Below are 17,320 nucleotides of genomic sequence, written 5' to 3'. Positions count from 1 at the left end.
AAAAGCAGCTTTCCTAAAATCCGCTAATTACAACTCGAAGCTCATTAAACCCACCAGATTTATACACATGCACATGCATGCCACGACCGCTGACGATGGCGTCATACGTCACCCTTCACATCTAGAATGATAGATCCCGTTCCAAAATCCCAGATCAAAACATATCTATGCTCCCGAGAAAAACACTATCGTCTTCCAGAATCCACACCAGGTATTTTACAGGCTGAAACACTAAGCCTCTAACTAAAATCATGTTTATCTCAAAGATGCAACGAGGCAAAGCCCAGAAGCGACAGCGCCAATGAGGAATTTGATCGGACGCCAATGGTAAAATGTCGATGAGTCCCTGTGTTAGTGCCCCCGGCCTTCCACGGCTTCGGCTTGTTCCTCTTCGATCATTTATCCCTGAACGCAGGCTTTGTCAAGCACTTACGCCAGTGGCCTAAAAGAAATGGCAGATCCTTAAAAAGTGGAGAATCCATCAGGCTTGGGTTGTTACAAAGAGTGAGTCCTCTATTAAAAATGCAGCAGGGCCATTACCTTCAGGACGGTTGCCCTTTCTCCTCTGGCTCTCTCAAGCCCACAGAAACCAACTAGCTAGGTGAGATCGCCCCATTACAGCTTGGGGGGACCACACATGAGTGCTGGTCATGGATGAATACTCAAGGTGCTTGCAGTTAGTTCCAGATAAAGGTGACAGTGACCAGATACACATGCAAAAGAAGAGGGCTATGTATATAAACAGTTATTTTGCACCTAATAGTGTAGTTTAGTAAGTCTGTCTCTATTTCACACACTCAGAAAATGACTTTTTGGCTACTTGTTCAATTTGCTTAAAGCAATATTTTCACCCAAAATTAAAAAGTTTTGTAATCCTTTACTGACCCTCATGCTCTTACAAAACCTGTGTAAGTGCTTATGTGGAACACGAAAGAAGCTATTTTGAAGAACTTTGAAAAGAACCAAAAAAAGTTTTTTTTTTGTTGGTCCTCAATGACTTCCATAGGTATAGGAGAAAGAAATACTATGGATGTCAAAGGGGACTGTTTGATTACCAGCATATTTCAAAAAATCATCTTTTATGTTCAACATCAAGGAAAGAAAACTCATTACAGGTTTGGAACGACACAAGGTTGATGACAAAATTGTCATTTTTGGGTAAAATACCCTTTTTTTACCTTTTCCATTTTTATTTAAAAACAGAAAATTCTGGCCATTTATTTATTCACCCTCCTATTGTTTTAAACCTGTAAAAACTTTCTTATTTTAGCAAACACAGATGAAGATATTTTGAAAATTTTGTCTGTTTGTTTGCCCATACCATTAAAGTCAGTGGGGCTGTGGTTTTGGACATCACGCTGGCTTTCATTGTATGGACAAAAACAGTCTTTTTCAAATGGATAAGTAAATGACAGAATTTTTTCATTTTTTGAGTGATCTATCCCCTACTAATAGAAACGTGCTAACAATTTTTGAACATTCCCTTTCATTAAATTCAAATCACTAATGAATTTGTGAAGTGGAAAAGTTAACCTCAACCTTCTGTGTAAAAACTACAATTATCACTTTTTTGTTGGCATTTAACTGAAACTGTAACACTAAGGTTCCCACGCATCCCTTTGCAAAAGACTCATTACACGGAGTGTAAATTTTAAAATCAGAGTGAAAATGACCTATTTTAATGCATTGTTGATTAAAGGAAAAAAGCAAAGCTTGCTTGGTAATGTGCAGTTGCTGCTTAGTGGATTTGTGAGAAGATTATATGTCTCATTTTGGAGTTTTTGGGTGGTTACCCTCATGGAGCTTAGATATGTGTGCTGGGCGGGCCCCATGAAAGGCTTTGGTGTGTGTTTTGTCACTCAATGAAGAAATAGCTGTGCTAATACTGAGAACTAGCGCAGCGATTAGGACTTTCTCTCTTCTCTCTCTCTCTCCTCTCTCTCTCTCTCTTCTCGTCTCGCACATAAACGTTTTTGACATTTTGTAAAAAGGATGTTATACTTAGCATGCCCTGGTGTGGCTAGCCATTTTTTTTTTTTAAACTGTAGAGGTTAAACGAATGTTCACCTAAACTTAAATTCTGTGCATTATTACTCACACTCAGGTCGTGACAATCCGTAAAGACTTTTCGTTCACATCTTCAGAACACCAAATTAACGATAATTTGAATGAAAATCTGAGAGCTTTCTGACCCGGCCATAGACAGCTTACATAAAATACCACACTTCAAGGACCAGAAAGGCTATACTGTATAAAGAAACATATTAAAAAAAAACAGTCCCATCTGGACAATCTCTTCCAAAATTTCGTCTCTCTCTATGTCACTACCTTCTGACGTGTTAATGATCGTCCATGGTGCATTCATGTGGCAGTCCTCTGCTTGCAAACAACTCAAAAATAATTGTAAATTCCTTATCTGATTAGAAAGGTCAAGGAAAAAGGAAATTTCCTCCTGGTTAGGCAGAGTCCTGAGTAAAAAAATGAAAACTCTTATTAAAGTGGTCGGGTTGCTAATAATGAGCCACTTAAGTTTTTTAGTAATCTTTTCTGGTGCGTATAATATACAAATGAAAATGAAGTGCGGTACTTTTGTTTTGTTTACTGACCTAAGCTCACCACCCGGATCAGCTTTTACAAGCGCCTAACCTATCTGTTTATTCATTGCTCAGGTACGAGTGCTTTAACTCAGGAATTGGGGTGAGTGGACAAATGAAAGGTTTTCTTATTGCACATTTCTACATGTGTTTTGGTGTGACTGGAGGCGCACTGAAGAGTTATTACTCTCTCGAGGGCAAGATGTGAAAAATCTAGAACACATTTCCCCTTAAGAAAGGCCAGAATATATTAAACTAATACCTACAAAAAACAGCTTTTTGTGTCTTCTTTGTATTCTGGTCTTTTTCATTTTCGGGTGGACTAATTGGAAAAAGCATTTCACCCCTGAAACGAGGACATCTTGGACATAAAAAAGGTTATCCACCTATGAGGGTCTGCTTTGCAAGTATGTTCCTCTTTCAGATGGAACCCCAACCCCTCTGAAAAACATAAGGGTGGAGAAGAATGTCCCGGACACCGTATGAAAGGGAAATAATAACACACAAGGGATGGGGAAAGGAGGTATAGATAGGACAGGGGAGGAAAAAGAGGATTTTTAGTGTGTACAATTGAGGACTAAAAATATGAATGCCTGTATTTAAAAAAAACTAGGTATCCTGTTGAAATATTAGGGGACTGCAATAGGGGAGAATAGTTTAACGTGTGCAATATCAGACTATGTGAGGTCATAGTGACAATATATATTTTTGTACTCAGCCAACGTACTTGATGGTCAACATTACATAGGAAAAAAACCTCAGAGCTGGAAAAACACCATCACAAAAACCTCACAACGCGAGGGGATATATAAATAGGACTTCTAACCCAACCATAAGAATTTCTTTAAAATAATGACCGAAGCAGAATTGTGTGAGGGGTCCGGCTACTCCTTTCACACTCTGTTCAATTGATGAGGGAAAAATGTGGACGGAAGCTGTGAAAATACAGTAATTAAAAAAACAGAATTTTGATGAATAAAGTGAATAATAACTAACGACAGACCAGTTTATCTATGAAAAACTTTGTTTTTAAATACTTTTTCACACAGTATCACAAAATGTTTAGTGTAAGTTTGTACAATTTAAAAACAGTAATCCTCTTTTGAACATTACTTTGTTTCTGAAAAATGTTTAAGGATTTTGTCATTTGATTACATTTTAAAAATTTAAATTGTCCGGTTTTTTGTTTTTCCAGAAAAAATTTTCATTTTTAAAGACATCAGAGTTTCTGGGGCAAAAAAAACAACAAGATAAATATTTATTGTTAAAAAATTAACACATTTTTAAAATTTTATCAATTCAATTATTTTACATCGATTTCGATTATTAAAATTTAATTGAACCAAGAAAACAGCAACAACACGAAGGTTGGGGAAAAAATTGAAACTTAATTCATAGTGCCCTTTTGTGGCTTAGATGCACACTCCATACTTACAGAAAATTACACACAGACCAGCATAATTTAGCACTCTAGGCCAGATCTGACATCCCCAACTCGATGGTTACAGGCAGATACTTACAGCAAGCATTCTTACAGTGCAGGCTTTCCCTCGACGGAAGTGTTTTACATGTATAATTCACAAAAACACGCATACAAGCCTTGTAAGCTCTTGTAAGTTCATGTTTCTGGCGTATGTCATAATGGATCGCTTCCAACAGCAACTCAAAGAAAAAAACTCAAATAGAAAATAAAATGCATTAAAAACGTAAAAAAACAACCCAAATATTAGCTTTTTTTTTTTTTTCCATATAGGCATAACATCATGTACTACTGGTTACAAGTAAGGTTATTGTACTCTCAAAGGGAAAAATGCTGGACTGGGCAAGTGATAGGAGTCAGGCTTAGTCTTCCCAACGATTCTCTGATGGACAAATAACCCACATTTTTTAAAAAATAACAACCAGACAATGATTCAAAATTTTAAGCATATTTTAGAAGCCAAATTATTCAATTTGTTTGCAGTCAATAATTGTGTGTGAAACGGCTCGAGTGTGCTTGTGGATTTTTAATCTATCCTTTCACACTGTTTTAATGACAGTGTTGGTAATGAATACCGGAAATCAAAATTGTCGTTGAATACCTGAAAATTGCTTGGTCATTAACGAGTTTTAATCAGATGAAGGTTGGTTGGAGGAGGGGAGATGAAGCATTTTTTTGCACCCGTGTGGTAAAAATGGTGCCACTAGAGGAAAATGAAGCCATCAGTCTGGTAATTATCCACAAGCGGAGTACATATCACAACCTAATAAATCCTAAATGATGACATTGGAGGCAGCGGAAATATAATGAGCCCAATATATTGACCATTCCCATAATGCAGCCAGGAAATTGTTTGGTGGCAATCCAAACTGTGTCACCTCAATTGGCAGGGCAAGTTAGCGTGCCGTCCCACTTGAGGATGGCTAGGTTTAAAGGGGACGACCTGGATGTTATTTCTGCATGTAGCATAAAGCTGACCCCACAGAGTTGTAAACGACAACACACACACACGACAAACAAACACACACACACACACACACAAAACACACACACTTGATCGTATACGCAATCTTATTTTTTTTTGATATGAATCTGAGTGATCGCTCTGCGCTGTGTTCTCCCTTTCCCCTTATTTTGAAAACTCAATTTGCGTCACATTACAACCTTAAAAACTCTGAATTCTAGCCACTGATTGAATGGCAGAAGGGGGCCCACTGGCCTCTGTGAACACAATTACCAGGGGAGACAAATTTTAACTCGCCGTAAATTCTATTTTCATATTTCCCGACTGGTGTAAGTACTGCTGTCAAGGAGATCGTAGCTCACCACACTCAACGTTCTATACATTCCACCATGTGCAGTTAAAAACCCTGCAAGGGGGAAAGGACGGGGTGGTGTGGATATGGGTACTGTGTTAATATCCGCGATGAGGGGAGACTACCGGTGATTGTGAATCCATTAATTTTGGAATGTGTGCCATTGGGAATTGAACTGGAATTGCGGAATAATTTTTTTTTTTTAATTGGAGGTAGCGTATGGATTAAAGAATTGGCAGTTTAAAAATTTGCTTGTAAGGAAGTAAAATAAGATTAATCGAAAATGTTATTTTTATTTCATTTAAATAGAAAAAGACAAAATTTGCCAAGACAAAGCTGTAAAATTGTTAAATTTTATTTTCAAATATTTGAAAAAAAAAGTTTTTGTGAAGTTGGAGTTTTAGGGGTATAGACAAGGAATCTGACCAGCGGAAACAAGATAGGACAGATCGACAGAGAGATTAGAGTTGCTAGATAGAGAGAGTAGATAGATAGATAGATAGATAGAATATAGATAGATAGATAGATAGATAGCTAGAGTAGAATGTAATGTTTCAGTGATATCTAGTGACCCACTAATTATAAAAACAATGGAGGGGATTGCCTGCCAAATTACATGTCTTTTGAACGCTACTTTCAGCTGAAAAGTAAGTCAGTTACATGTTAATTGCCTACCAGGGGTCTTGCGATCGGGGATAAGTAAATTTAAATCCGGCAATTACGGATGCTCGACAGTAACCAGCTTACGGTAGCTAGCATCATATTTACCTCTGATTATACCTTGGCCTCTCATTGAGCATAGAGCTTAACCTGGGGGAGAGAGAGGAAAGCGAGAGAGAGCGAGGGCAGTGATTGTGTGTCAGTCGCCCCTCTTCTTTCCCCCCTCATGATTGATTTCCGCCGGAGGGAATGCTCTCCAACTCAGAGATAGCATTGCAGAAATCAAGAATTAATAACAGTTCCATTTTAGGGGCATCCTCAATCACGCACACACACGCAATCGCACTCACGTGACGGGCCGTGCACACATTACATGTAGGTCCGGCCATCCTTCACAGGCGAATATCTGAAATCTGAGACTCGCGTCCAGTGCCAAAAACCTGCCCTGCCCCCACCCATCTCCTTTAATAAATCTACAGATCAATAATTATTCCCAGACTGGCCATTTTTGAACCATTACCCATGATTGTTGCTAGTGTCCCACGGATAATTGTCACATCGTAGGGTTCTTCGAACTGAAATGGCATCAATCAAGTTGGTTTCTACAAAGCTTCTTCAAGATCTTGAACGGCTGAGGATAGGCTGAATGCTTTACTAAATTCTGGTAGTGTAAACGACGGGTAGAAGGAGGAGAAAGAGAGAGGTCGTAAAACACTTGCTTATGGAGAAACAGACTTGGCCACTGCCGTTAAAAAAAAAAAAAAAAAAAAAAAAAAAAAAAAAAAAATATGCATGTGTCTTTTGGGAACACTTGCATATTTGGCCACCGTTGAGCAAGCAAACTCCCTCCAAAAGACTTTCCAATAAATTTTCTTCCCTCACCATTCATCTTTTGCACTTTGTAATTTACCCACCCCAAGTTGATCAGGAAAATGCATCTTCACCGCCTTTTTTTGTTCGTGACAGCCTGATTTTTTTTTTTTTTGCTCCTGATCCAATCATAGCCCTCTCCACTTTCCCCCCCATTCACTCAAACATGTTACACAAGTGCCGGCCTCGTTATGGGGCGCGCCACATAAAAACATTAATGAGATCAATGGGACCGGCCGAGATCACCAGTGCCCCCGATAGCATCTCGGCACTATCGATCAGCCCATGGTTTTGAATCAATTCTCCATCGTTCGCGGGTGGTGTAGGGGCTTAGAGAGATGGATGCAATTAATTCAAGTCCCTCCACCACAGGCTACACGCTGAGGAGGACAGAATCTGGCGATTTCACAAGTTTGCGTGCGAGAGTGTATGCATGCGTTCTGATAAACGGGCACTCTTGCACCTCCAGAGATGTGGCCCATGTCAAATATCAATCATTTGGTTTGTGTGTCAAGTAACCTGTCAGAACTGTGCGGCTGCAAGGAAGCATGTGAGGCAGACAATCAGTACATCACAAAACAGATAACGCAAGGTGGCTTACCTTAGTCTGAAGGTAGGGAGGGTAATAGTAAGTTGTACTGGGGGTACATTGGTTGCTGTTCCAAGCGTTTGCCCATGTCGCTGGAATCCCGTTCTGGCTGTGGGCTGGATACAGAGAGACTCGCGTGTGGGATCTCAACAACTCCAAAAGCCTTCGCTTGTGGTTCCGTGGCTAGAGGCTAGATCCGCGAGAGGGACGGAGCCAGGGGAAGGATGGAGAGAGAGAATGAGATGATGACGGCACACAGAAAGCCGCAAGTGGTGCGTTGTGCCGTGGGGGCCTCTCCTCTTGACGCCGTCTTCGGGAGCAGGGGGGTAAGGAGGTTTTGGAAGGAGAGTGGTCGGTACGAGGATGGGGATAGCAGCGAGGTGTGCACGTAAGAAAGAAGGAGCATTATGAGCAAAGGACAGGAGAGGAGAGAAGGAAGGAATGAGGTGACGGAAGAAGAGGGGGCACTGTGGTGCGATCACTTCTCCAGAAAAAAAAGGCAACCGGCTTCTACTCTAGGCTGCTCATGCCCTGACTTTGACTCTCGCTCTTTCTATCTATCTGGGCTCCTTCTTTCTTTCTCTCTCTCTCTCTCTCTCTCCTCTCTCTCTCTCTTCTCTCTCCTTTCTCTCTGACAGTTGGTGGCAGATCGTCGGTTCCCCTAAATGGTCGGCCAGTTGTCAGATATCCCCAGTCGCACACTTTGTTCCCGCTCTGGCGGATGCACAAAGCGGCAATGTATTACAGTTGTCGGATTTGGATCTCTGCAACGCGTTGCTGCCTAGGACTCAAACCCTCGCAGTAGAGGACGACCAGGACTTGAGCAGTTGAGGTTACGAGGCACACAGGAAAGGGCACAAACTCCAGGCAGACTGCAGTATCCGAAAAGTCCAGGTGCAGCAACGCTGTTTTTTTCTTCTCTGTGGATGATTCTTTCCTTTTATTCGCCCGCCTCCCTCGACTGCCTGCTTTGTTGCGCGCGGGGGGGGGGGGGGGGGCGCGAGTGTGTGTGCGAGAGTGAGTGTGAGTGTGTGTGGCTGTGTGAGAGTGTGTGTGTTAGTGTGTGTGCGCGCTGCCGCTGCTCCACACTGTGGGGAAGATTGAAGGGATGGGCAGCTCGGGGGCAGCGCCGTGTTTCCTCCTCCTCAGCCTGTTGGGTGGGGCTAAGGTCTGGCTGCACCACTCCCGCCCGGGGGAGTGTCTTAAGCAGCCTATCCATGTTTGTCCTCATTGGGAGAGCTGCCGCCCACTGCCACGGCTTCACTGAGATGCTGAAGGGGACGACTTACATCCTACTCTCACACTCTGGGGGGAGGAGACTGAGGACGACACAGAAAGGAGCCCGAGGACCCCCTACTGGTCAACTGCAGACCTGTACCTTCATGTGATCTCTTTTTTTTGGGGGGGGGGGGGGGGGCAAGCTTTTTCTTTTCTTTTTTATCTCTCTGAGTGTATTTTTTAACTTCACTTTCTTCAATAAATAAAACATGAATGACCGCAAGATGTTTCTTGTGTGCTCTGGTCTGACACATGGTCGGGTAACTTGGCCTTGGCTGATACACTGACATCCTGAGCACACTGACATGCATACAAGTAAATAAGTGCAGGGCAGAAATGGCCATGAATTAGAGTCTTTCCCTTAAGGCTTAAGCAGTGGTGCTTATTAAAAAAAAACATATAATATATTATATCTATATATAATATACCTTATATAGATTTGAATGCTGTGCTGGTAAAGACGAGCATTTTCATAGGGCAGATGCTTTTTTTTCGTCCACAACCTCTGCGAATAATTTTTGTTGCAGTGCGGTCAATTAGTTAACAGGGTCAGAAAAAATTGGACCTCAACAAGAAAGTAACTGAAAAAATCGCTCCCGTAATCATTCCTGGATATGCTCGTTCTTTGAGTTTGCCACTTTGATCATTGGTTTGTACATTGTGTGAGGGATGTTTTCGCCGCCAGGGATTCCCAGTGGTGTATTTCTGTTTTTTTAAAGTCATTGCTTTTAAAATGAAGTTCACATTGGCAGTATATGTGGCCCTGTTCGTAGGGTCGTAGCAGTTTTTCAGGGCTGGACTAATTAGGGCGTCTAAAAGAAAAAGCAGGCTGCTGTGTTTGTGCAACGTAGTTTGTAAAAGGGAACTGACGGCACGTTAATTATGAAAGGCTAATGGCATTGTTTGGCCGCAATCGACTGCAGTAAAGTGAAAGGAATTTAATAACTAATAAAGCAACAGCGTTTTTGAAAGAGAAAAGACCAAAAAAAAAGAAAAAAAAAAAAAAAAAAAAACACAATACACATTTTCATATTAGGACAGGCTCGTCATGGGAACGTCTGTCCGTGGGGCAGGGAGGAGGAGATAGAGTGGGAGAAAGGTGTACAAGTGCTTACTCTTCTCATGCACTATGATTGGAATGCTGAGTGCAGCAGAGGGAGGGAAGGAGAGATGGCGTGCGAAGCCAGTGGAATGGGGTTCAAATAAATGCCCCACAGCACCAAGTGCATGGGCCACCAAAAAGTCAAGAGGCACGTTATAAGGGCAGTCAATGGAAACACACATAGTAGGCTGGCGTTTTCAAGAGGATGACAATGGAAACGCTATTTGGCATACATCTTTTATTTAATATCCCCCCGACTGTCCTTTGTATAATGTACGAGGAATGGCTTGTTTTTGTCTCCCAGAGGCATCATAATTGAGTTATGACAATCACTCCTTGTTCTTCTGATCCGTAAAACTAAACTGTCCTAATTTTTTGTTGTTTGGTGTTGTGTCCTTAAGGTCTGCTAGCGCTACAACATGTGGCGTTTGCTGTTTTTAAAGTCGCCTATATAGTTTTTTAATAACTGCCGCATCCTTCATATAACACATCTTTTTAAAAGTCTGTGCGATTATGATTTTGGTGCATGGATCACAAAACCAGCTCAGAAGGGGGGGGGCAGAAAGAATGATGCACAAACTGTTATGTCAGGACTGCAAGTTCCAGAAATCAGAGCTAGATCTTTGTTATGCAGCTTGAGGTTTGTCTCTCTTTTGGTCTTTGGTCTTGGGGATATTAGAGTTACAGGTGTGTGTTTCATAGTGCATCAAACTCTTTTAAAATATCTCAAAGGATCAAAGCAAAGTTTGATTCCTTATGAAGATAGAAAAAACACAATCATTGCTTATAGCCAAACATTGACAGAATATTTTTTTCTTTGAAAAGATAGAGTATATTTCTTTTTAAATTTTATGTAATTTTATATTTACAAATAAATTAAAATATGAACTTATAAAAATCTGTGTATTAAAAGTAATATATAATGCCATAGATCCAATCAAGATTTGTTTTTGCGATGGGCATGTTAGTTCCATATTACTCACCACAGTTGTACGTTTTGGTTTGAAGCGTAGTCAGAAAACTGTAGATGAAATTAATAGCCTTTTTATTTCCTTACTTTTTTGCATGATGTTTTGGGGCTTTTCTGGAATGATTGTGCAAGGTTAGCGTGAGTACACGCTACACAGAACGAGGCTGGTGCCATGACGCCGTAATTGTTCTTGCTACGGTCTTCAAAGAACTCTGGCCAAGCAAATGGAGCTGGACACGCTCTGCAACTCAGGGGTACCATTCTCAAAAATCCAAAGAAGAAAAAATGCTCTCATCTGGACTGCTGCACAGCTGGGAAAATAGAGTCGGCGCACTCATTTGTGGGACGACAGAAAAACATGGGATAATTGTGTCCCTTGGATGGAAGGCAGGGATGTAATACTGTAGTGTCAGTCGAACGCCTGTTTAATACGTAGGAGAAACAGACCTTACTGTTTGCTTAAAGTGTTAAGTTTTGGTTTAAGTATTCAATACTGAACACGAGAGTCTGTGTCATGGAGAAAATACACTATATTAATAGCATATTAAGGTAGACATTCTTTTCCAGGTAGATGGGAATGCGTAAATCTAAATCACTAATGTGCTAATCCATTACACCAGTCTCTAGCTAACACATTTAATATTAAAGTCTAATGCTTATACAAATGAAACCGTGTGTTGGTTTAGATGGTAAGCTAACTAGATAGCTTGAAGGTGGGCAACCAGCCACAACACTCTAGTATTGTGGTGCCATGTTTTGCACAGACAAGCACCACTCATTTTCCTCAAAACAATGCGAAAAATGTAATTTTGCATGTACCATCCACACTTACAGCACAGCCACATTGGCCACGGTCCCGCCACCTGGGGGTTTACTCCCAACTGGCTCCGGCCCAGCAATCTGCTGTCCTGAGTGGTTGCTATAGCAAAACCTTTCTGTCCAGGACAGTCGTGCTAGATAAGTAACAGCACAGGCTTACCTGAGATAAAAAGCTGCCATGCCATCAATCATGAAGAGGGGGAGGGAGGGTGAAAAAAGAGGAGTGTTAGAAAAACCAAAGCGTGAATGAGAAAAATGAATGATAAAGTGGATAGAAATAGAGCACATGCCAACATGCATGCAAAATTAATTTGCGATCAGACCTCACCTACACAAATTTATCACAGCAAATCTTTGACTATATTAAAATTCATTTCTTATCTATAGCTTATTGTTTGCAAACAATAGAATGGAAACCATCTAAAGTTGGGAATCTAGATATAATCTAATCATGTGGGGTGAATCATAGTACCAGGCACCGTAGAAGAAGTGCATTCCTGTGCTCTACCATTGGCCTGCTAGTTTTGGGACAGGTTCTTCAGTGGTGTTTCCATTAAAGATCTAGCTTATGTACTAGGTCCATTGACCTTGCATAGCAAATCACATCTCAAGAAATGCAACTTGATCGATCGTGGCTGATTGTGTGTGTGAGAGCACATGGTAAGAATGAAAGCATTTTACATTACCATTGTTTACACACTATTATTTACATTTTAGGCTGAAAAAGATGGCAGATTGCAGAAAATCTGTGATTGCACAGAATATAAGCGGTAAATACTGCATAATGCCTAGTATTTTTTGTATTCAACTATTGTTTTCATTATTTGACTACAAACTGTTTTCACAATAACATGCCTACACTCTCAGAAAAAAAAAGCACAAAAAATCTTCAAAAAGCTACACTTTTGGACCTTGTTTACCCCTAAAGGGTTCATACATGAAGTGTACATATTAATTTAGGTATGATATATATTAGTATATTTGAAAAGGTACTGACCCTGTGGCAGCATGTGAATTTTTGTTTTTTTTGTTTTTATTGTCTCTTCTCTGTAAAACTTTATTTTGATATGTCAATAGTGCCCAGTTCCGATGTTAGAATTATTTTATTTTATTTTATTATTTTTCTCTCTCTCTCTCTCTTCTCTGTAAAACTTTATTTTGATGGTCCCTTTTGAGCATTCTGTTGACAATAAGTAACCTTGAACCAACAATTGAGCTGGGAGATTTAAAATGTAAATGTCCTGTGATTAATATAGTCTGTTTAACACTTAAAAAAAAAAAAACTTTTTTCAATCCAACATCCATTTTTATCTTCCTAAATCTATACTAATATTTACCTAATACTGGTATTTACTAATATTCAGGTAAAATTGAACATGCATTGTGGAATGCAATATACCATGCAGCATGTATTGTTGTATACTGCTCTCCTTCAGGTATTGTGTTCATACAGGATATTGCATATTGCACAGTATGCATATTGTATACTACAGCAATAATACAAGTACAAACAATTCTTAACAATTTTCCAAACATCAAAATTGCCCACAACTGTTACACAGAAGGGTTAAAAGGCACTCTTTAGTAAAAACTTTTGAAATGACAGACTCATAATTCCAGCAATATCTCAACTTCCTCCCAAAGCAGTGCTCAAATGTGTGAGAAAACACGATATGTTTTGAAATATCGGTGAAGTAGGTGGGCTCGAAACCAACCCACCCATCTCCAAGAAAACGTCCCAGTGTGTTTTATCACTCATGAGCGCCTTGTTAAGTCCCGGGGTAGTTGAGGTTCATTTCACACAGCTTTGTTCCCTGCGCTTCGACTCGAAGCCATAAAGTTTAATAGAGTTCCTCTAATCTCACACTGGGCGACCCACAACACAGCGGCGCACTTATTTTTTCAGATCCTCTGTCGGCAAAGAGCGGCCACAGATTAACACCAGACACGCGGCGCGACAAGAAGCGCAATCTTCTGCTCTTCAAATGACTGATTGATTTTCATCCTACGTTTCTTTAAGTGTGTCATTTGAGTAACTGGCGGTACTACAGTGAGCTGGCTCGAGGAGTAGGGTGTGAGAATGGTTTTTTAAATGCTTTAGAAGAATGGTTAATGTAAGAATGAAATGAGAAAGAGATGGGAGGGAAGAAGAAAAAGGAAAACAACATAAAAAAAAAATCAAATATAAGGCAATTTACTTTTCATTTATTCACCCACATGTTGTTCCCAAACTGTATGACTTTCTTTCTTCGGTGGAAAGAACTGTTTTTGTCCATGTAATGAAAGTTAACAGGGTCCAAAGCATCACTGGACCACTTTACTTTCAATGTAAGAACAAAAGCAGTTGACATTTTTCAAAAAGGCAGTTTGTGGGTGGGCCTTCACTTTAAAACACATTCTTGGTTTTATTGAGCATGGCATTCCAAAGAAATATATAGCGTATTTGTCTTCGTAATTTCCCACCCTACATTTTTATCTCGTTGAACATCCTGCTTTGCTCGGAAACATATCAAATTGCCGAAGTAAAATGGGTTGCAAATGCCGTTTCATGTCGAAACGGGTGGATATTAAACTAGTTCCTGTTTTTGCATTTGGCGTATACCCTGATAAACAAGTGATGGAGAGGCTTTTCTCAGAAAATCACACCGAGCAGAGATTATGGTTGACAAGTTTGCATTAATACCCTGCCATAGAGCTGGAGAAAAAACTAGAAACACTAAAAATGCCAGTTCATTTTAATCTCTGCAAAAGTGGCAATGGATAAATGATTATTCCGTTAATAGAGCCGAGATGTAGCGCTTTCTGCCATGTTGCATTCATTAAGCTAAAAGCTAACCAAGCTCAACTGATCTGTGTCCGTAATTAGAGAGTCATGGTGGCGTCGTATGAACATTCAACAGATTGGCTTCATTAACCAACCACAGATTAATGAAAGTCGCTGCCTTTTCCAGAAAAACAACAAAGAAGAGCAAAACAATTTGGCTTTCTGTCTGGAATTTCATCATGAATGAAATTATTGGCAAGAAAAGATGTGTTTCATGGGTCTCCCTCTCTCTGTCTGTTTCTCAGCAGGTGGAGGTGTCTCTAATGGAGGTAGTAGAGACTGGTCTAGCGTGACTGACGCATGAAGCTCCAGTGGAAAGTAATTAATTTCTGTAAACGACTGCCATGTCTGTCAGCTTTTATAAACGAGCGTTTATGTGTTATGGACGATTTAACCAACCCCATTGAGAGGAGCTGACAGAGACGAGTAGAACGGAGACAGGGAGAGAAAGAGGGAGAGAAATTAACGCAAACCGCTGACCATGTGAATAGACCCGCGCTTGCAGTTTGAAATGATCTCATGATTATGGCCACCGTTCAGCTGTCACACAAGCGTTATAAATCATACTGTGAATCTCGCATACCCCCCACTACAAGCCATGTGTGGAAAGGGACATTTGTGAGTTTCTTTTGTGACTTTATACAGCAGACAAGTGGAATGTGAGCCCAAGTCTGCCATAACTTTACTCTCAAATGTTTGCACATTGCACAGACGTACAGGAAACATATCATATAAATGATTAACTTCCCCCAAAGCACTCTGGGATAGTCAAGAAATCATTTTGTGCATATGCAATGCATATATTGAATTTCAGGCTGAGGCAACATTTTTGTGATTCTGTTTAACCAGTTACTCTGTGGGTGACACCACTGGAAAGCTACTTTGAAACTGAACCTTGTCAAACTGCAGGCGATTTCTACTTTACATTCAAGCTAGACTTCTAAAAACAGTGAGCTACACTACTCAATTCTAAAAAAAAAAAAAACAGTTAATTGTATTGAAGCTTTTTACGGCTACAGTTTTTTTTAAAATATTAAATAAGCAATTTATTTTACAACAATTTTGGTACTTAAATCTGATTGGCAGATTTTGCAGCACTCCAGTAGTGTTGCTATAACAGTCCAGTGACAGTGTTTGTGCATTCCAGACAGATTAGTCTGTGCATTAGGACCGGGACAATAAATTGATGCATGTGAATCAAGAAATTATTCTGCATCGTTTCTGAAATTTTCAGAATGCATCGCGATTCTCCTTTGAATCGATTCTGAGCTTAGTGGCACTGAATGCTTTAGAAACAGCCATAGTCTGCTTGCTTTCAATTCCTTACAAACACCGCTCAAACCTAAAATAATCATTCATAAAGTTTGAAAAGTTTTAAGCAAATTACAAGGGTGTTTATAGTGGGCTGTGTGTACATTAATCTCACATCATAAAATTTACATGACTCAGCCAAACGCTCGAGCACTTTTCTTTGTGAGCATTTGAGTGTGCAGTTAAAAAGTAGCCTAGAGCGCCATGTTGTTAAAAAATTAAGCTTAGAATAGATTCCATAGAGAATCGCTGTGCATTTGGAAAATCTCAGAATCGATTGATGGGAATTTTACAGTGGCTCTTTCTGCAGGTTACATTATTACACCAGTAGGTGGCGACAAGTGACTGTCTTCTTGAGTGAGTTATTATTTATTCATTAATTTAGCCCATTTGCTCAAAAGGACAGATTCATTTAAGCATGAAACAAGTGGCTGTCTTTATGAATGAGTTGTTTTTAAACAAATCACTTGAGTCAATGATTAAATGACTCTCATAAAGACAGCAGTTTTAAAATAATCTTTTGAGTCAGTAATCATGCATGAAAAACGTTTTTTTACTTATTTAAATAAAACAGTATAGATTTTTTTATCAGATTTTTATCAAACATAGCATGAAAATACTATCTAGTTATCCCCTATTATTTGCATTTAGTGTGTTTAGCCCCCCCCCCCCCCCATTTTTCATGAAAATAGAATTGGAAAGTGGGAAATGAGAATAGACTTTCAGACAGTTTGGACCTATCTTTGGGTCACAAGAGACTAGTAAAAAAAAATCCACAGACGAAGTCACGCAGTCCGTTTAGTCGCAGAACAAAAAAAATCCACAGACGAAGTCACGCAGTCCGTGACAAACAGATCGTTAATGGTTGGTCTTTGTGATAATACAGTACATCGGGCAGGACATCATTCATCCACCACAAATATGGCTTATCATCTGAAATATGTAAGTATTAGCAACTTTACATGGCCGCTTAATCTAATGTTAACCTAGAGAAATGTGCACTATTGAAGTGTGTGCGGAGTGTGTTAGCTGAACAGTAGCGCTTGCTGCAGGACAGATGGAGGTGCTGGTGCGCTCACTTAACCCTAAAATACTCTATCGTTTTTGGGTCATACGAATAATACATCTTTCGAATTGGTAAAGAGACGCTATGTTTATATGTGTGCACTCATAATAACAACAAAACGTTGCTCTTTTGTGAAATAATTAAAGCAAACAGGATGTGCTTTCTGCCGTCTCGGTCTCTGTGAACTTGAGGGTGAAACTCTGTGTATATCTTTGCGTTACCGACACAGAAAAATGAATCTAAAGAGAGCGAAAAGTCTACTTTCAAATGAACCAATTTAAATGATAAACAAATATTCTCTGATTATGTAATCCGTATGAAACATGCATACAGGCAGTGTTGCCGACTTCATCTCTTAATCTAAAACCAAATAAAGCACTAGTGTATCAATATTGCAATGTTAAAATGTTTCTTACTGTTTTTCCCTGACACATTCATAAT

Source organism: Cyprinus carpio, chromosome B16 (assembly GCF_018340385.1).
Source record: "Cyprinus carpio isolate SPL01 chromosome B16, ASM1834038v1, whole genome shotgun sequence".
Classification (NCBI taxonomy): domain Eukaryota; kingdom Metazoa; phylum Chordata; class Actinopteri; order Cypriniformes; family Cyprinidae; genus Cyprinus; species Cyprinus carpio.
Note: the sequence above shows the minus strand (reverse complement) of the source record.